This window comes from Castor canadensis, chromosome 6, assembly GCF_047511655.1.
Source record: "Castor canadensis chromosome 6, mCasCan1.hap1v2, whole genome shotgun sequence".
Classification (NCBI taxonomy): Eukaryota; Metazoa; Chordata; class Mammalia; order Rodentia; family Castoridae; genus Castor; species Castor canadensis.
The window spans coordinates 160,584,767-160,605,838 of NC_133391.1; the positions used below are offsets into that span (position 1 = coordinate 160,584,767).

The 21,072-nt window shown below is 36.2% G+C and overlaps 1 protein-coding gene across 5 annotated transcripts in view; it reads left to right on the top strand.

The window, feature by feature from the left end:
* Cdh18 (cadherin 18) overlaps positions 1-21,072 on the top strand; it is a 467,108-nt gene that overhangs the window by 400,883 nt on the left and 45,153 nt on the right. The window lies entirely within an intron of this gene.

Genomic DNA, 21,072 nt, shown 5'->3' on the forward strand with positions numbered 1-21,072 from the left:
ATGCATTTGGGTCTGTTGTCTTTCCAGTAGTTCTAAGGCAGAAGCAGTCTGATTGGTGATAATTTCTACTACCACTTGTAACCTAACGATTTGATTGAGTATGTAAATAGGAGTTGGTAACCCCAACTCCCATCTTGTACCCAGGTGGCTGGTCCATAGGTCTCAAAGATCTTCTGGGGAGGGTATTCATCTTCTCCCCACCTCTGATTTTCCCCTTCACTGAGACTTTTCCTTGTTCTGGTCCCCAAGGTTTCAAAGAGAGGGACTCCCAGTTGTTCTCCTTGGGAGTTGGGCAAAAGGAAAAACCCAGCTGGACAATCCCTGTTGTACAACTTCCTGTCCAAGTAGAAGGGAGTCTGGAGTAGACCCATTTTCCACCTATCCAGAATATCCCATTTGGCATTTTCCACCACCCTGTAGCAGTGTTGGTGAGGTTATCCCAATATTTGCCAATCTCAGCGATACCTTGAAATGGATTTGTCTCATTGGTGGTAGAACAATTTAAGGGACTGTGGTCGGTTAGAGATTTGTACCATTGGGAGCCATTATTGAGTGGAGATGATGCCCAGTATCAGGTAGGCTTTTTATGCTGCCAAGTTCGATTTGTCCCATTGTAAGAGAGTACCTGTTTACAAGCGGTCTCTCCCATCCATTTATCATATGTGGGCCCAGTTCTTTTGAGACATTTTTCCCTGATCACTTCTGATGTGAGAATCCAGGATTGGAGATGGTCACACTCCTTGGTAGTTGTAGAGTGGTTCCATAATAGAAGTTAGTAAGCATCTAAACTAGACCATTTCCAAGGCCACTTGTCACTCATGAGGACACCTCTGCATATGCAATAATTCGAGACATTAAGTTTTCTGGTAATTTTCTCTGTCAAGTCAATGTAGAGATTCTTTCCTATTGCCAGAAGCTCTAAACTTCTCTCTATATTGTCCCTGAGTTCATCATATAAACTGGAGCCTTGAGTTGCCATTGGTTTTATTGTCTCCTTAACAATCTGTTTTTGGGTTAAAACCTGGGCTCTTCCACCATCTGACACTCCCCAGTGTCCCGGATAAGTCCAACAGACCCATTCTTTTAATCTCCCATTGCAAATATCATCTGCTTTGTTTCCCAAACTCCAGAACTTCCAGTACTGCTTACCAGAGTGTATGAAAACCTGAGGGGTATATTTGCCCAAGTAATATCCACTCTGTTGATGGTTGTATTATGTAAAGTAAGAATGTCTAGAGCCCCCAATGTAGGCAGTTTTAAAACATTCACTACATGGGGGAGGCTGGATGAGGGCCACACTGAAAAGTAAGAGTTCAAGTGTTTAGAGGAGAGTCGTGATGAGCCTCATGGTTACCCATCCCAAGAATGTGAGGCCCAGAGGAGAAGACAGACAAGGTCATTTATCTTGAGGGGCCTTCTTGAAGACCAGTCGGATGTCCTCTAGAGTCTTGCAGGAGTACTGCACTTCATGAGTCTTGAGGAGAAGACTCTTTTGAGGGGTTCCAGCATTTGACCCTGGAGATGTGGATCCAAGCTTCCAGTCCAGCCACTCGGATTCCTGTTGGGGTGGAAAGAAGCACAGGGTATGGCCCCTCCCATAGGGTCCCAAAGGGTCTTTGGATACATGAGGAATTTTAACCAGCACCAAATCACCAGGACAGAAGGGTGGAGGAGAAGCGGTGGGGGGGAGCATGAGAGATGCCTTGGTGTAACTCAGTTAGGATTTGTTGGAACTTAGCTGGCAGGGTGATATGGGAAGTAAGTCTGGCTGTTTCACCATTCAGAATGAGGTCATTAGTGAGAAATGCACAGCCATAAAGAGACTCAAGAGGGGTGATACATAGCTTGCCCAGGGTGTTTCTGTGGCAGAGGAGAGCCAAGGGAGAAATTTGGGTCAGAGAGTATGTGTATCCTGGGCCAATTTGGCTAGGTGGTGCTTGAGTAATACATTGGCCCATTGTACTTTCCCCAAGGACTCAGTCCTCCAGGCACAGTGGAGGTGATCTTTTATGCCCTTATGCCTATGGCCTTGGATACCCCCTGAGTCACTTTGGCTCAGAATGCTGGGCCATTGTCTCTCTGGAGACTTTGAGGGATACCGAATCTGGGAATAATTTCCTCAATTGGAAACTTGACCACTTCCTGGGTCTTTTCTGTGAATCAAAAAAAGCCTCAACTTACTCATAAAAGTGTTCACTAGCACTAGAAGAAAACAGGAGTGAGGACTCCCTGGCATGTGGGTGAAATCAATTTGCCAGTCCTCTCCCGGATCAGAGCCTTGCTTTTGAGTCCTGACAAAGGAGAGATGTTGATTGTAAGGATTATTATGCTGACAGATCTTGCATTCCCTAATTATGTCTTGTAGGGTCTCCCTAATTTTTACACCTTCAAACATGCATTTGAGCAAGGAAAGGGTATTTTCTACTCCCAAGTGGTAGGTTTGTTTTAAAATTTTGAGGACCTTCCACTGTAGGCTCTGGGGTAGGAGAAGCTCATCTTCAGGGGAGACCCACCATCCTTGGTGGTCCAGGCGGTAGCCCTGAGATGAAGAAGACATTTGGTCCTCAGAGGGGAGATAATGAGGTCTCTTGGGCAGAAGAAAAGATTGTTCCTACAAAAGAGGATCCTGGATGTAGGGTCATTGAGCTGCCTCTTTTGTGGCTGCATCTACCTTTTTATTGCCCTGAGCTATGGGTTCATCATTCTTTTGGTGTCCTGGACAGTGGATAACTGCCACTTGTTGGGGCAAGAGGACAGCATGCGAAAGTTTTAGGATCATCTGAGAATATTTGATGGGAGACCCAGAGGAAGTAAGCCTCCAAATGGCTGCATTGGTCATGTAAGATCAGAAAGGCATATTTGGTGTCAGTATAAATATTGACTCTTTTGCCCTGGGAGAGCTGCAAGGCTTTGGTGAGGGCAATAAGTTCAGCTAATTGGGCTCTGATGTTTGAGGACAAGGATTATACCCACAAGATCTGAGTGGATGTGACTACTGCTGCTCTAGCCTGTCACTCTCCATTATTAACCAAGGAGCTCCCATCAGTGAAAAGGGTAAAATCTAGATCTGGTAGAGGATTATCGAGGAGGTCAGGTCTTGGGGTGTGATTTTAAGCCAAGATCTCCTCATAGGAGTGACTGAGGACATCCCCCTCTGTAGGGAGGAGGGAAGAAGGGTTGAGATTAGGGTAGGTTTTGAGGGTCACCTCTGGACAGTACAGGAGCTGGGCTTGGTACCTAGTAGTTGGTTATCAGACAGGCATAATTCTCCCTTATAGCTTAAGATGTCTTCCAGATCATGGGGGGTGTAAACAGTAAGAAGTTTTCCTAAAACAAGTTTTTGAGCCTCCAGTATCAGCATGCTAACAATGGCAATGGCCTGCAAGCAGTCTGGCTATTCTTTAGCTACATTGTCTAGTTCCTTGGTTAGATACCCCACAGATTGAGTAGTTTTCCTCAAAGTTGTGTGATGACTCCTAGGGCCAGCTCCTCTTTTTCATAAACATATAGCTGGAAAGTATCTTGAGTGGGTAGGCTTAAGGCTGGGGCCGAGCCAAGAGACTGCTTGAACTTAAGAAAGGCATCTTGGCTTTCTTTGTACCACTCAAAGAGGGATTAAGAGTGTTGTTGAGCCTCTCACTGAAGGCGATACAGGGGGCAAGCAATCTTGGCATAGCTTGGAATCCAGATTCAACAGAATCCAGTGACTCCCAGAAAAGCCCTTAGTTGTTGAGGGGTTTTAGGAAGAGGATAGTTTACAATTGGGTGAAGTCACTCTGGGCCTAGGGGCTTAGTTTTTTTTCAAGAATCAACCCAAGGTATTTGACCTTAGGTCTACATAATTGAGCTTTTTTCCTATAGACCTTATAGCCCTGACTGGCCAGGAAGTTTAATAGGGACTTTTAAACTTCCTAGACCTAGAGATAGTGGGTTCAGTTGGACCACAAAGGAGAAGATCATCTACATATTGGAGTAAAGTAAACCCCTGGGAGTGCCAGACCATTAAATCTCATGCCAATATCTGGCCAAAAATGTGAGGGTTATCCAAAAACCCCTGGGGTAGGACCATCCAAGTTAGTTGTCCTTTCTGTTTAGTGGGATCCTCAATAGCAAAGAGTGTTTGGCTGTTAGGGTGGAGAGGTATCCAGAGGAAGGCAACCTTTAAATCTAGAACTCAGCAGTACTGGGCATCAGGGGGGAATCTGAGCCAGGAGAGTATAAGGATTAGGGATAACTAGGTGTAAGGGCACTACAGCCTCATTGATGAGTCAGAGGTCCTGTAACAATCTCCATTTATTGGGACCCTTTGTACTGCCAGAATAGGGGAACTGTAGGGACTGGAGCACTTGGTCAGGAGGCTCTGTTGTGTGAGGTTATTTGTGATAAGCAAGAGACCCCTCCAGGCCACTGGTTTTAAGGAGTATTCTTTTTGGTGAGGGAACTGGAGGCAATAATGTAGGTGAACCCAAACAAGAGAGGCCATTTTTGACCTTCTCAAAGTGTAATCATCCATTCAGACTGACAAATCCACTTGTTCTTCAATTAGGGACATACAGAAATACTTTTGGGGGAGTGTGTAATATTTGGAGATTAAGTTTGGACAGGAGGTCTTTTCCCAACATGGGGATAGCAGAAATGGATGACAGAGTGGAGGTCCCCCCAAAATCATGCCAAAGGCTGGGTAAAATATCATTCTAAGGGCTGGCCTGATGTGCCCGAATGCTGACTTTTTTGGTAGACCTGGGACCTGGAGAGAAAGGAGTAACAGAGAAGCAGGCTGTGCTATCCAAAAGGAAGATGACTTTGTACTTCTCAACTGTCAGGGCTTCCTGGGGCTCTTAGCTTGGATGTCAAGAATGGGAGCCTGGACAGGAGGCCCTGAACCCATCATTCAAGGGAGCCATCTGGCCTCTTCTCTGCATGGAGACAAGGACAGTGTGACTTGCAGTAATTGCCCTTACATAGAGGCAGGGTCCTGGAGGGGGACAGGGCTGTCTCCTGGGCTGCCCCCCTCATGGACACTCTCATTTGAAGTGTTCCTCCCATCCACAATGGTGGCAAGTCCTGACATTAGGTCCCCTTGGGAGGAGAACTCTCTAAGAGCTCCTACTAAGTCATGGTGTGTTTTGTCTTTTTCTTTCCTTTTAGTAAGATCCCAATTATGTATACAGAAGTAGCTGTCTGTACCAGCTGGTCTAATGGTTTTTTGCCCTCAGCCAACAGCTTTTGAAGTTTTCTATGAATGTCTGGGGCCAACTAGCTAAGGAATTTGTCTCTTAGGAGGACCTCCCTGACCTGCGACTTGGGATCCACTGTGGTGTGTTCTGTAATGCCTCTTTAAGACACTGTAAGAAGGCCATGGGGGATTCATCAGGTCCTTGTTGGACAGCAGTAAATGGGGAGTAATTAAGGGGTTTGACCCTAGCCCTTTTTAAACCTTCAATGGCGAGTTGAATGAAATGGTGCCTAGCCCATTTGTCAGCCTCACTTCAGGGGTCTCATCCGGGGTCCATCCCAGGAACTGCTTGGGTTCCAGTCAGAACTCCAGGGTCCTCATCTTCCATTTCTAGGGATGTGGGCTTAACAGAAGACTTGAATATGATAAGTCATTACCCACCTGAGTAGCCTGACCAAGGACTGTTTGCTGTTCCAGGGAAGTGAGGGTTTGGCTTAGGAGCAGCATAACATCTTTTGAAGCCAGTTCAAAAGTTTGGATAACAGTAATGAAGTCTTGAATGTAATGGTCTGGGTTATTGATAAAGCTGATCAAGTCCCATTTAATTAATCCTTAAAAGTTGCTTAATCTGAAGGGTAAATGAACTCTTTCTGCATGGCTGCCCTATCCTCCCCAGGAGGGATAGCAGCTGATGGCTGCCAAGTAAGGAGGCAAGGGATCTGTGGGGTTGAGTGACCATCCTCCTCCTTTCTCTTGGGTGGAAGTGACTTTCACAGGGCAACAGGGGGTGTCTTAAAGGTATCCTCTTCTTTAAGTGTGTTTTTACAAACCATGGTCAGTGTTGGAGCACCTTCCTTACACTGTTTCACCCATTGGGGATGTTCTTTAAGGAGAAAGAACTGCTGTACATAGGAGATTTCTGTCTATTTGACCTCCCTCTTGCAAAACAAGTCTAAATGGAGGATAGTATTGTAGTTAAGCATTCTGCCTTTGGGTCATTTTTCCTGATCTCCAATGGGATATTGGGGCCCAGGCCTGAGTGCAAAAGAAAATAAAGGCCTTTTTGTGAAGGATGTCAGGATTGATGTCCTTCCAGTATAACTCAAGAGGAGGAAGTTCCAATCTGGAAAAAAAACATGTGGTCTACAATGGAGGGAGTATCCTTATTTATTGGCATCGTAAAAAGTAAATCCTTCTCAGGGGAGAGTGTTTTCTCCCCTCCATTTTGTCCCTTCTGCCATCTGTGACTAAGACCGAGGGAAAAGCTGAGAAGGCCTTCAGGGTTGCAGTCACTCTACCAGTGTTGCCTTGACCACATGTAATTCTGTTGGCCTTAAAGCCCCAAAACTTATAACTTTAACTTAAAGCCCAGTTAGTGAAGGTGCCCAGCTCAAAGAAGGGCTGAATGAAGGACATGAGGGCACAGAAGACCAGGGGAGTGTCAGGTGAGCCTGAGGCAGAGTGCATCTGCTAGAGAAGATTGTGGGGGAAAAAGGGTGTTTTGGGAGATATAATCTCCTGGGCATTCTGGGGACAGATGCGAGAGAAGACCCAAGTTGTATGTGCCACAATCATACTGCAAATACATTCCTTAGGGCAATCCTGAAGGATAAGGATAGGGCAGCATGGGTGCAAGGGAGGGCAGTGCTTGGTGAAGTGTCATAAAAGTCCTGGAAATTGCCATTCAGTCAGAGGGGCATTCATCATCCAAGAAAATGTGGGTGAGGGAAAAGGGCAGGGGTGTTCCTGAGGGCAAAAGCACTTTATGATCTCCTTATTAAATGTAGGTCTGGTGTCCTCCCATATATCTTTGAAGAAAGTCACCCAGTGTTGTCAGGGGCAAAGGCACCATTGGGTTACAGTGCAGAAATGAGAGAGAGAGAGAAAAGCTTGGCAGTTGGAGGGGTTCAGACTCGCCCATGTGGCATTAACGCAGTCCCATTTAAATCCTAGGAGACACTCGGTATGTTGCACTCCAAGGAGGGATTTGCTGGATTCTGCTGGAAGCCCTATAGGCTTAAGAAATTCCCCCTCTGCTTTCAGGAGAAACCTCTTTATTGATAGAGGAAAGAAGGGAAGGGACAGCCAGAAAGTTCTGCTTTTGGCTTCTCTTCAGCAGCGGGGCTCAGAGTCCAAGGGAGTGCAGATGTTCACAGTCACTTTCCCAGGCAGACTGTCTCAGGTTAGAAACAGCCAATACTGACCTTTCACCCTGGAGAGAACAGTGTCCCTTAGTGGGTCACCAAGATGTCATGGAGGTGCATGGACATGTCAGAAGGCTCTTACTCTCAAACATTCTTAAGATTAAGAGGTTGGAGCACTGGGGTTATAGGCAGGAAAGAAACTTTATTGATAGAGAAAGCCTGAGCAGAGAGGTGCACAGCAGGGGCCAGAAACCAGGTGCCCCCTAGAACGCCTTTGCCTTAACCTAAGAAACAGTTCTTAGTAGAATACTATAGGTCCATTCTTTGCATGCATGGGTCTCCTGCACCTCCTGGTCCTCTGGCCAACCTGGTTCCTCTGCTTCCCCCAGGTCGTGGGTGCTTCTGCATTCCTAAGATGTCATGGGGCTGATTTATGTGATGGGACTGCTACAAAATTAAGCATAACACTACCACATACTTTGTGATTCACATTATTGTTTGAATGACTTTTCACAATTTCAGGACCTTAACCCAGACCAAATATTATGTTTTTGTAATATCTTGTGTTATACTTTACCTAGTTTCCATGTCAACATATTGAGATTTAATTGCCCTAGAAGAGGATCTATGTATTTTACATTCCAATCCAGTGGTTCCCAAAGTTTGGTCTTTTAAAACTTAATTCAGGCTCCAAATAGACTTAATGAATCAGAAATTTTGTGGTTATGACAGGAAGGCCTCAGTTGTTACCAGGGTTTTCTTATGATTCTCTTGCATGATAAAGTTTAAGGGCCACTGCAATGTGTGATTCTAATGTGAAATCGGAGATAAGAAACTTTGTTTCCAATTGCAATTTGATTTATAACACAGCTTCAATGAATACTAACCCCAAAGGCACAGTTATGTGCTGGCACACATACACACATACACTCACACACATCCTCATTGCCTAAGAAATAAATTCCATTTAGAAAATGTAAGACTTCTCTTACCAAGACTCAGGCTTCTATATGTTCTCAAGATATTCTTTTGAAAAATGGACATCAGGTTTTTTACTCAAACACTACAATAAGCCATGTTTTTGCAATAATTCACAATCTTTTCATTTCTCACTATCCTTTTTTCATTTTGTTCTGCTTTACAATTATTTAGCTTTAAGAAGTATTTCAAATGACACAATATCTGTTAAATCTCTCTCCACTTCATAGGCAAATTTTATAGCTCTTTTTCTTCTATGACCTTAATTTTTGCCTGTGCTAAGTGTTGTGAATTCTTATCACATTTCACTGTCCATTTTTTCATTGCTACTAGATTGTGACTATCTCACATTTGGGAATTAGGTCTAACATCTTTGTGCATCAAATTAATCTCAAATACTGAGTAAATTTATTGGCACATACAACTAGGTTAATGTAATTTTATAGACATGGACATTTTTTGCTGCTTCTGTTTCCACCTAACTTACTTGCCCAATGACTCTGTATCTCTTTCTCTCCTCTCTGCCTTTTCACTTCATTGTTGAGGACAGAACAAGGACTTTTAGTTTGCTAGTCAGGTGCTGTACCACTGAACCACACCAGTACCCCAACTTTATGCAACTCAGTGATTGCTAGCTTGTAGCTTTCTCATTTTACCAAAAATATCCTAATTTTCTGTTCCCTACACTATAACTGAGCATTAGTTTCACCAGCTCATTTTATCAAAATACAACTGTATAATTTATGCTGGAATGAAAGATGTACTTCCAAAGAAGACAAAGTAATAAAAATGAGACTTTATTCATTTTTTGATGAGTCAGAAAGAGTCTGCTGTCATTAGAGTTCACAAGCTAAATATCGACAATTGTGTTTTAGTGATATGAATGTGTTGTTTCTGCTCACCATTTCATTTTTCTCATATGTATTATATATAACTCAATCTAGAGTCTGGTTTATATCTTTTTTTACTCATTAACTATGTTTTTTCTCTCAGATGTCATGCAAGCAAATTCAAACTCTCAAATCCATAAATTTCAAAGTTAATCCAACTGCTAATTTCAGAGGATAGACACTAAATTTTGGTTTTATGAATATATTCTAAGATGGTTTTAACCTTTTTTTTAGTGGGTGCATCTGAAAATTAAAAAAAAAAACACTTGTACTGGAGAGTGGGAAGTTTTAAAATGCCATAGCTTCTATACATAACTTTGTTATTGTCAGAATGATATTTCGTACATGTCATTTATCTTTCCTAAATGTGTTCACATAAATAATATTTCTTAGCACACACAGAGATCCTAACTGGAACATTTTTTCTGAGCAAACAACACAAAGAAACTGGTATTGCTTTAAGCAATAATCAAAAGTAAGAAAATAAATAGTTTTATAAAAATTTCATGTGTACCTAGATATATCAATGTGTTGCTTGCACAGTTCCATGGGAAATGTACTCTAAATATAGTAATTTAAAATATTTGTAAATAATACTTTCCACATAATTTCTGTTGCTCAATAATATGAGTACAGATAAGTAAGTGGTTCAGATTCAAGGATAATTCATTAGGTTGTCATAAAATTTTGGGGGGGCCTGCAGTTATTTCAAGATATGACTGCATCTCAAGAACTAAATTTCCATATGCCCTCCTCATTCATCTGGCAAGTTGGTGCTGGGTGTTATTTGAAGAATTCCATTCTTCACCTCATGGAAGGGCTATCAATTATGTTGATATCATACTGTCAGTTGCCTCAGAATGACTTATCCAACAGTGAGCAATGTGGAAGTGAACATCTTGTTTATGATCTAATGTCAGAAATTATACTTTGCTACTTCCACAATGTTTTACTTTTTAAAATGGTCAACCCTACTAAATGTCAGAATCCATTATACAAGGACAGGAATGCCAGAATCCAAGCATTGTTACCATCATGGAGGTTGATACCAAATTCCTTAAAAATTTAGTTACAAAAATGCACAAAGAAAAATGATTTAATTTTTCTTGGATTTAAAAGAGATTTCTTGGGTTCTTTACCTGTAAAATTCATAGGTAAATAAACTTTGGATTTATTTTGACAAGGTGTTTGTCTCTCTTTTTCCCTTTGGCACCACTTTAATGCTGTCTTTTCCCTTACTGCTATCATCTTATAATAATTAGTAACAAGTACCATGTTAACTTCTGACATAGTAACAAAATGAACACCAGTTTAAATTGGAGTACATGCCTCCTCATTCACATACTGAGAGATAGCTTGCCACTTCTGATAGCCATGAAAATATTACTGCTAGTAGATCAATTTAGAACTCCTCCATGCTCGGTGGCTTTAGAAATCATAGTTAATTCCTTAAATGCATTCATAATTAGATTGGTTATTGTGACAAGAAGTATGGGATGAACACATTGGTTAAGAAAATCAAAACCCATATTTTCATATTCACTTGTGCTCAAGTTCATTAAAATTTCTTGGGATCCATATAAAGAAGAGGAGTTTGGTAAGGAAACTAAAATATCTAATACATTCTATTTTATGTTCACTGAAAATGTTAATATATTTAAGGGCTTACCGACTATAATATGCCAGTCTCGGTATCATAATCTACAAATACTGGGAATAAGTTTGTTTATTCAAAAGAAAAAAACAAAGTTTATTCATTATCACTTGATGAAATTATAAAGTTCCTATAGTTGATGCACACAAATGTCAGTTGCTTCTTGAAAGTGTTCTACAATATTTTCCCAAAGAATGTTTAACATGTGTTCATAAGTAAATATGTTGCTACAATAAATGATTGGCCTAGATATTAGTGTGTTAAATATGTGAGTTAAAGCTCTCTAAATAATATATTTCATTTCATGAAGAAAAAAATGAGGTCTAAAATGTTCATTCTATATACCAATCCAATGTTCATTGAAATTATTCCAAATAAGCTTAACTTTTGTGTAACTTGAAATTATAAGAATTTAATAGTTACAAAAATTATGCTGATATTTTTGTATTAATCAGAATCTTTTAGAAAATGTAGACTACCATAGTTTCTCTTGTTGATTTCATCATATACACTTCTCCATTTTGATCTCTGTGGTCAACAAGCATGTTGGCTTATATGTGTTAGTTACCATTATATTATCAGTAGAGTCCTAAATTATTCAGTAGAAGTAGAACGGCAATGCACAATGTTTAAGAGGCCTGAATTTGGAGAAAGACTGCCTCCAGTTAGTTTTGTTTATTTCATTACAAGCAATTGGAATTTGATTGCTATTTAATAAAAATATGGCTTATTTTCTCATCTGTAACAAACAATTACAATGAGGATTAAATTAAATATCTTCATCCAGTACCTGGCACAAAGTACATAATAAATGCAAACTCTTGTCATCATAAACTTGACTAAAAGACATGTGAAATGCACATTGCTCACCACTTGTCACACCATTAGGTAAAAATCACAGTTTTGAAAACACCGGAAAGTAGCATACAGAGAAAAAGTTGGAAATACACTTTTCTAAATTATTATATATAACAATAAATCATTTGAGCTTCTATTCAGACATCTAGCAAATCATTTCACTATTGGAGCACTTCATTCTTAGAATGTATTCATTAAGCCAACTCTGATTATCATCTATTTTGTGTAAAATTTAATTCCTAAAATCAGTTATATACTACTATTATAGTGATCTTCCAAGAAAGTATGAGTATTCCATTCCTTTTTTAAGTGATTTGTTTTTAAATGTACAATATTGATATCTGTACATCTTGTTACATTTCAATGAGTTTTATAAATGCACATCCCCTGTGAAACCACACTCCTTTTTTTTTTTTCTTTTGCAGTTCTGGGGATTGCTCCCAGGGCCTTGAGCATACAGTGCAAGCTCCCCACTACTGAGACACATCCCCATTCCTTTGAGGCCACACCCTGTCAAGGATGAACAATAACAATTTTCTAGAAACTCAGAGATGTTCTCCTTTACGGATGAGCCCCTTGCCACTCACTGCCCAGCTTAATGCTGTGCGATCTGCTTCATGATCATCTTTCCCACTTCTAGAACATGACAAATAGAGCGTGCAAAAAGAACCTATGACTGGGCAAGAGTGTATTGTTGCCTGCTATTGAACAGCATAATGTTTTTACTTTCATGCTATTCCTGGCATCAGTATATATTTTACTTATTATGTATTATTAATATATCATTCATTACAGGAATGTTGCTTCATGAGGTACTTATCTATTCTCCTGTTGATAAACATTTTATTTTTTCCAATTTAGATTACTATTTTTATATCTGCTATAAATATTTGCACACAAAGATATATGCTTTCACTTTCATATATGTATACCTATTGTTGAATGTTTTGATTACAAAATACATGTATTTTCCATAAACAGATTGCTTTTCAAATGTAGTTGTAATGTTTTACAAAATATGAGAATTTCAATTGCTGTGCACCAAAGTTTCAGATGTTAATCTCCTTATTTTCAGCAATTCAAGTGCTGCACTGTAGTTTTATATTTTGCTAGAAGCTGAAAATTTTTATGATACTTTCATGTGCTTATTGGTCACATGTATATTCCTTTCTGACTTGATTAACTTCTTTTTTTGTGTGTTGATGTTTTATAACTAAATAGATTTTAAGAGTTTTTTTTTTACCCCAGACAGAAGTTTTATATATATATTCTGTTCTGAGGTTTTCTATTTTATTTAATTGTATATTTGAGTAGACATTTTTAATGATTGTGAAATGACCTAGTTTTATTTTATAAGTGGCTCCTATATGTTGTCTTTATTATACCCAAGATTGATAATTTTTCTCCCACTAGATTTTCTAGTAGATTTATGTTTTTGATTTTTAAGTTTAGGTATACAACATATTCAATCATTTATTTTATTTCATTCGCAATTTATACATAATAATAGTACATGTTGGTGGATTTGCACTGATGTTTCAAAATATCTATAACAATAAAATGATCAAATTTGTTAATTAGCATATATCAATTCAAACATTTATGATTTGTTCCTTGCTATAATATTGAAAGTTTCATTTCTATCAATCTTGAAATGTATGTTAATTTTAGCAATCATCTTTTGACAATAATAGAATATTAGAAAATCTTCCTTTCTAATTGTTATTTTGTACTCGTTACCAACATTTTTCCTTCCTCCCTCTCCTCAGTCCCTGATAACAAGTCTATTCTCTACTTCTATGTGATCAACTCATTCAGATCAGATATTTTTGGGTATATATACTTTTCTCTAGGTTGAGGATGCCCTTTTAAATCTTAGTTTGCTGAATGTTTTCTTTTTAAATTCAAAATATACATTTTAATTTTTGTATTTATAAAATAATTGTATATATGCATGTAGTGAATTACAGATGGACACCAACCTGAATCACAAGTTTTTGGCTTTGTGGTGCTTTGGAAATTATGTATTCAGTAGCAACCATACTTTGAGTTTTGAATTTTGATCTTGTTCCCAAGGTAATGACCTCTCATGAATCTTAGCAGCAGCAGCAAGCTCAGATTCCAGTCAGCTATGCAATCAAGAGGGCAGATGCCAGTCCTATGTATTGCTATGTATATTGGAGGTGTTAAATGCATTCTCAATGTTTTCAGCTGATCATGGCTTATCAGGAGGTAGCCCCATTGCAAGTCAAACAGCATCTGTATACCCATTGGATTTTAAATGTGAAACAACCAACATTTCTGCTTATGATATACTTGATTTAGTCATGCTGGGTGTGTGATCAAAGTTCCAGGGAGTTGTGGTACTTAGTGTATGTGTCCTTCTTCTCTCAAGAAGAATAATTTTGCTTTGTTTTGTCTACTTTCTGATGTCTGAAAGCCATATATTCACATATTTTTTTCAGTTTTATAATGACTAAACTAGCTAGTTTGCTTTCAGTTGCTTTTTTCTGCTCAAAATAGGAAAGTCTCCTAAAGTCTATTCCTGAGCCATTTAAGTTTGTTATTGTAATTAAGTGATTTTACATAAATATTATACAACATAATGGGATATATACACATAATGGAATAAATATTTCAGTAGTCTAAGATGAAAGATTCTTAAACTTTTTGCAAATATCTTTAAATTCTTCCTTCATTTGGAGTAATTTAATTTGGAGCTTTATAGATGATTTGGTATGTGTAGTTTTTGAAAGAATATGAATGTAAATATAAGTTCAAAGAACAGCAGCAGAGTCAATCACAAAATAAACTGTGTTCTCTACAAAGATGAAAGAGAAAAAAGTTCAGAGTCACTATGAGAAAGGAAGGTAAGATGGGAAATAAGTGATAAAACTGAACTAGTACAAACATTAAAGAAAGTGAGTATTGCCTTAGATAAGCTTAAAATAATTAAATGCATAAATTGGAAGATTTCAAATAATAAGAGAATTATTTTTCAACTTATTTTATAATCAATAGCAAATGCTACCATCTTTTGTGTGATGTTAATTTCTAATGGAAGTGAATCATTTTGAGTTTATGGTTCTGAATTAAAGTACAAACACAGTGTTGATTTCTAAGATCAAAGGCAGGGCTTAAATTATGAAACTTTTAACTCATGTTACTCTTGGGAAATAACATGAAAGATACAGGGAGCTGCTGAAAGATTTGTGCACAACTGGGACAAAATAATGTCCTTAAGAAAACAAGAGGTCATTTAAAATAATTCACCACAATTTGGGATTTGTGGGATGACTATGTGATGAATAAGCTGATATATTGCAAACTTAGAAAAACATGATGAATTCATTGAATGAATTTTCAGTAACATTTTTCTAAATGTGCCAGTATTTTTGTTTATTTACTACGAAATAAATAATTGTTTTAATACAGGTAGCATTGGCTTAGTTTTCTATCGTTTAATATTCATTTTTAAAAATTTTTTATTTGACTACAGAAAAGAGAATTTTGAAGAGAAATCTATTACATATCGGATTTTCATGCTAACCATCCAGAATAACAAGTTATATTTAAAATGGTATTCGAATTTCAATCAGTATTTAAACTAGATCTGAAAAAGGGGAAGGATAAAGGGTATATTAATGACAATAATATATCCTGAATACTGTGATAGTTATACCTATAAAATAATGCTATAAAACATAAAAGTTAAGTTAGTGAAATATTTACTATTTTATTTACTATGTATACCAATCTTTGCCTCAAATGTGACTGTCATGCAAGATCTTAAAAATGCTGAAACACTTTAGTTGATTTCATCAATTATTTGCAAAACGTATTTTTAGATATCTGTTTAAGGAAATGATGGAAATACATTTATTAATAAAAAAATTACCTTAATATTTCTAAATATTATATCATCCTATAGTGATGATTCAAAAGAATGAGAATGCCTTTTGTTTATAGATTTATTCATGTATAATGAAATATTTTCATGAAAATCAAAGAAACACAGACCAAAAATGTACATAATCCCATCTTTATACTCATGGGTATATGTGAAAATTAGACAGGTTTTTCTTTTTGAGTAAATTTTCCAAAAGAAAATTAATAAAACTTCCTTTTAATAAAAAGAACGTGTGTTATACAGATAAACAAATCTACCCTAGTTTATGTATTTTCTTGACTACTTTTAAGATTGACATTAGAATATGGCTAAATAGATTTTTAATCTAGCATATTCTGTAATGAATGTAAATACTAATGAATCTCATTTTGATTTCTGGAGACATAGACATATTTAAATGATAATGGCTTTGAGGCAAAAGTAATTTAAACATTTAAATCATGATTTTTGAGAAAATTACTTCAAAAAATATCAGTATTGAATTTGTTGTCTATTTAATGTTGACTGAGAAATATGGTTAAGTGGCATATGAACTGTTCCATGTTTTCTATAACATATTATGGTTACATGCGCATATCAGACTTTTCATTAGTAATCACTGGCTGAAATTGGTTGTTCCTAAAGTTAGAAGAGATTCTCAAAATACTGTAACATCAAGCTTGCACTTTCACTGGAGTTACACTGTCCTGCTATTTGCACAGGGGCAAGCTGCTAAAGTAAGTTCCTACTACACTGATACGCTGTAAAGCACAGGTCACTTACCTATAGAGTAGTTTGTGCTGGAATGAATGTGTTTGTATACAATTGGCAGCATGATATACATTTTGTTTTAATTTTCATACTCTTAATATCTAGGCAGTTTTAACATGTACATTCTGCTTTGTCTATGCTAAGAATTGTAAAATTTTCATGGCACCTTAATTATTTCTCACAAACGTAAATTACCCAATAACATAAATCTAATTCCGTGCTTAAAGATGAAATTACTAAGGCATAAAACCATTTTCCAGCTTTTTTATTCCTGAAGAATGCTCAAAATTGGATTTGAGTTTAAGTTTGTTCAATTTCAATTTATTTTATTTAGTATGTTCTCAAAAAAATATATAAAAACTGTTTTCTAGACATGTGCCGTAAAAGACTGTGGGTAAAACACAGGTTTAGCACAATGTAGTAGTCTAAAGCTTGAAGCACATCACTAGTTTAGAAAGGTTGGTGTCTGGATAAACAAAATATACCCAAGAGCAATGTGCCTATATGTATAGGAAACAGAGTTCAAACCTCTCCAAGTTGAGACAAAGCACACCAACCACATACTAAGGTAATATTCTTAGGTAACCAGGACTTAGTCCTTTACTTGTATAACAGCGCTTGTTCTTGATGGAATCAGTTAAGACTACCTGCAATAGCCAACCCTCCAAAGTACCAAAGCACCTGTCTCTCTGTTTGCTGAAATGGTGTCAGAGGAGACCTGGTGCAAAAAACAAAATCAGGCTGCTCTCCCTAGACCAGTGGCCATAAGGCCACTATCTCCTAAGGATGCCGTTAGTTGTGTTTGGGGATAATTAACAAGGCACTCTTATACCTCTAAGTCAAGAGGATATTAGTTGAGGCATAGAAAGAAGACAGAACTGTCACTCGAGCTAGGCACTAATGAAGATACCTCAACCCTGTCTTGTGTAAATGGTAGCTGAAGAAAGCAGACAAGCTTTGGCCCTCATCTTGTTCTCATGATTCAGTGTCCCAATTCTTCCTGCTAAAGTGATGCAAAAAAAAAAGCCAGCTAAGCAAAAGTTCTCCCTCAAGATGTAGCCTTCCCACAGCCCTCTCCTGTGAAGCCTGTGTTATGACTTGCCTCAGACTGCCTCTAACCCTGCCAACTCAGCAAAGGGGCAACAAACTCTTCACTTGGGATAGGGCAAATTCAAATTTGATATATCGTAAAAGCAACAATGTACCCCCACATAGTTCAACAATAAAAAATAAAATACTAGGGCTAGTGAAATTATTCTTGCCTCAGATTTCTAGAACTGAGTTCTCTCATTTGATTTTAAAATGAAAGCTACAGGAACATATGAAGAAATGATACTTAATGTTTTGAATATATACCTGTCAATAATAAGACAAGAAAAGTAGGTAGTAACTCAGGCTTTGCTGAGGTAAGTTGTGTGTGGTCATTTACAATTTTTATAATTTATATTGTAAAAGTTAAAATGAAAAATTATCTTTTAAGTTTAAAACATAATAAAAATAAAATTAAGTACTGGCTACATTAGCTCCAGAAAAATCTGTGATGCTATTTTGTTTTCATTATCAGTTGTTTAAAATAAATAAACACATAGGTGAAACAGTATTCAAATAATTTTCATTTAATAGATATACTTTTTTAATCTACATAATATAAACATTTAATATATGCAAGAATTACATTATCTTTCACTCTATATCAACTAAACATTAGTTGATATGAACAATATTAATTATATATCAAGTTATTAGCATATTCATTTTAAAACTTTTCTTATAAGCATAATATTCAATGTATACAAAAAGTACAAAAAGTAAAAATACACAGATTTTAACACATTTCTTAGAAATTAAAGTGTTACTAATAGTGTGGCCAGAAATAAAATCTTATCATGTTTTACAACATACCTTTTAGATTTGCATTTTGTCAGTTTTACAAAATTTTATCATATGTGGATTCAGTCTTCTGACAGGTCTCTGAGAAAATGTGTCAGCCTACATTTGCTTCAGAAATTGTCTTGTACAGTGGTTATGTTATTATTCATTTATGTTCTCTGGGAAATAAATGTAGTTGTGATTTTATATATTCAGCTATTGAATGAATCACTCTACTTTCCTGTTATTGCTGCTGCTGAAATTAATTGTTGTGTTGGTACATATGAACTCAAGGGTTTTTCTATGGGTGTATCCAAGGAAATTGTTGGATAGTTGGCATGAAAATATCCAACTGTAAAAGTTACTGCATGAGGATTATTTCCTTTACAGACATTCCCAATGATGAATAGTCAGTCTTGCACTTGGAAAAGTTTTGTTAAACCACAGAATATCATGGCATTCATGTTAAGGCAACTTATTTTAATTAGCCTACATTTATTTAAATGCTAGCGAGAATAAAAATTTTTTCTTGTGTTATTTTCCATTCCAACTACGTCTTCTGCTAACAGCTTGTCATTAAACTTTTTTCCACTTTAAATTATTCTATTACTTTGATGCTCTTGAAACAATGTTTTATTATGTATTATAAATAAAAGTCCATGGTTGTTTTATGTTATAAACATTTTCTTACATTTTTTGACTTTCCCCATTCTTTTAATAGAAGAGCTGAAAAGTTGTCATATTTTCATATAATCAAATTTGATGGCTTTCTCTTGATTGCCGCATCTTGTGTCTTGAAATTTTTATGTTAATCATATACTAATGCTAAGATTTTCAATAATGTATAGATAATTTTATTTATACATTTAAGTCCTTTAAAAGTTTTTGGTAGTGGAAACTATGGTCCATTTTACTATTATTATATGATAAAAAGCTTTACTAAATCCTTTTCATGATGAGCCCATTCCCTCTCATTGATCTGCCATACTGTCATCATATATTAGGGTACTATTTATACCAGTCTGTTTTGTTTTCTGTGTCCCTTTTCTATCTCTGTTACACGGTTACAATCTCTTACATTCTAATATGATACAATAAGCCAGGGTAGATCAGTCTTCTTTATTGCTCTTCTTCTTACATATTTGAATATTTTCCACATTTATAAATCATACAGTCAGCTTTTCATTTCTGTGAGCAACTTTTATTGTATTTATATTAGATTATATTGACTATATACATCTATCTGGAGAGTTCAATCTTACAATACTCTATTTCCATAACCACAGACATAATATAGTTCTTAATTTCTTTAATGAAATTTAATAAAATATTCTGCATATAGATCTTTTATATTCTTTATTAGATTTATTCTTTAGGTCCTTTATCTTCTGTTAACTTATCTTAGTAGTTTTTCATCATTAAAAGTGATACATTCTTTGCTTATCAGATGTAAGATTACTCCATTTTATTTCTTGGTTTTCTGATACTTGATGAGTGTTTATGTATGCACTTTTTGTCCTCCTTTAATTCATTAATTTTGTGAATAAATTTTATATACTAAAATTTTTCCTTCTTTCTCTCCTTTCCTTTCTTCCTTTCTTCCTCCCTTTCTTCTTTCTTCCTTCCTTCCTTTCTTTTTTTCTTCCTTCCTTCCTTCCTTTTCTCCTTTGTTGCCAAATTACACAAGTATTCTTCTAACTGAATTCTTCTAACTGAATCCATCAAGATAGAGTTTTATCATTTTATTTATTTATTTTTTTTAAATTATTTATTTATTCACATGTGCATACATTGTTTGGGTCATTTCTGCCCCTGCTCCTCTCCCCACCAGTTTTATCATTGAATGTAAGATAGACATCAGTGGAGTGAGTTTAATATTATTTTATTTAGTGTATGGATATTTAGTGTAATGTCTGTCATTAGTTGTATTTTCTAGTATTCAAAGTGCTGCAAATTGTAAAAAACAAATTGTGGAAAGTTCCTACCAGTATTTTCTATGATAATATGTGCACAAGAATGAACTTATGTATTTGTTTATTCAAATTTTGATAAAACATCTAAGTCAAAATTTTTTCATTAGAAATTTTTACCTAAAATTTACTTAATTTAGTTATTTTAATGGTATTTAGATTTTATTTGGTTTTAGATACATGTATGGAAATTTTTCTTATTATTATTACTCTATTCGGCCTCAGTATTTATACCCCCCTTTTCTTAATGTAGTTAGATTTTATTTTTCATGTTGTTCTTTAACAAATTTCTCTAAATTTTATGTTCTTTTTCTGAGCTTTACTTCTTAGTGTATTAATTCTAGTTTAGGATTTTTTTAGATGACAGGCACAGCAGCAATATGGAAGAAAGACATAAATAGAGATAGATCTAAAGAGTAAGAGAGAGTGTCAGTGAAGAGATTTATTTGGTTTTCTTACAATGAATTCTGAATCTCTATAACATGTTAAAATAAAAACAAACCTTTGCCTTTTTCCTTACATCATAAAATTAACAAAGTTACTGAAAAATGTGAACAACTGGTTTAAGACATTCTAAAACATTAAATATAATATTTTGAAGTCTACCAGTTATATGTAAATTCTATGTTAAATTTTGATTTATTCTTTATAATTCCCCACCTGTGATAACATTACAGACTGCATATATTACCCTATAAGAAGAAAGTGGGAATTTGTGTGAAGAATTTAATTGCTATTTTCTCTGAGTTTTTTTAGATTTCATACCTTGAATTTTTAAAGATTATGTGATTTTTCTAAGAAGTGCTGTGCTTTTCTTAGATTATTAATGAAACCAATTGTTCATCCCATAGACTCTGACAGCACACAATGAGT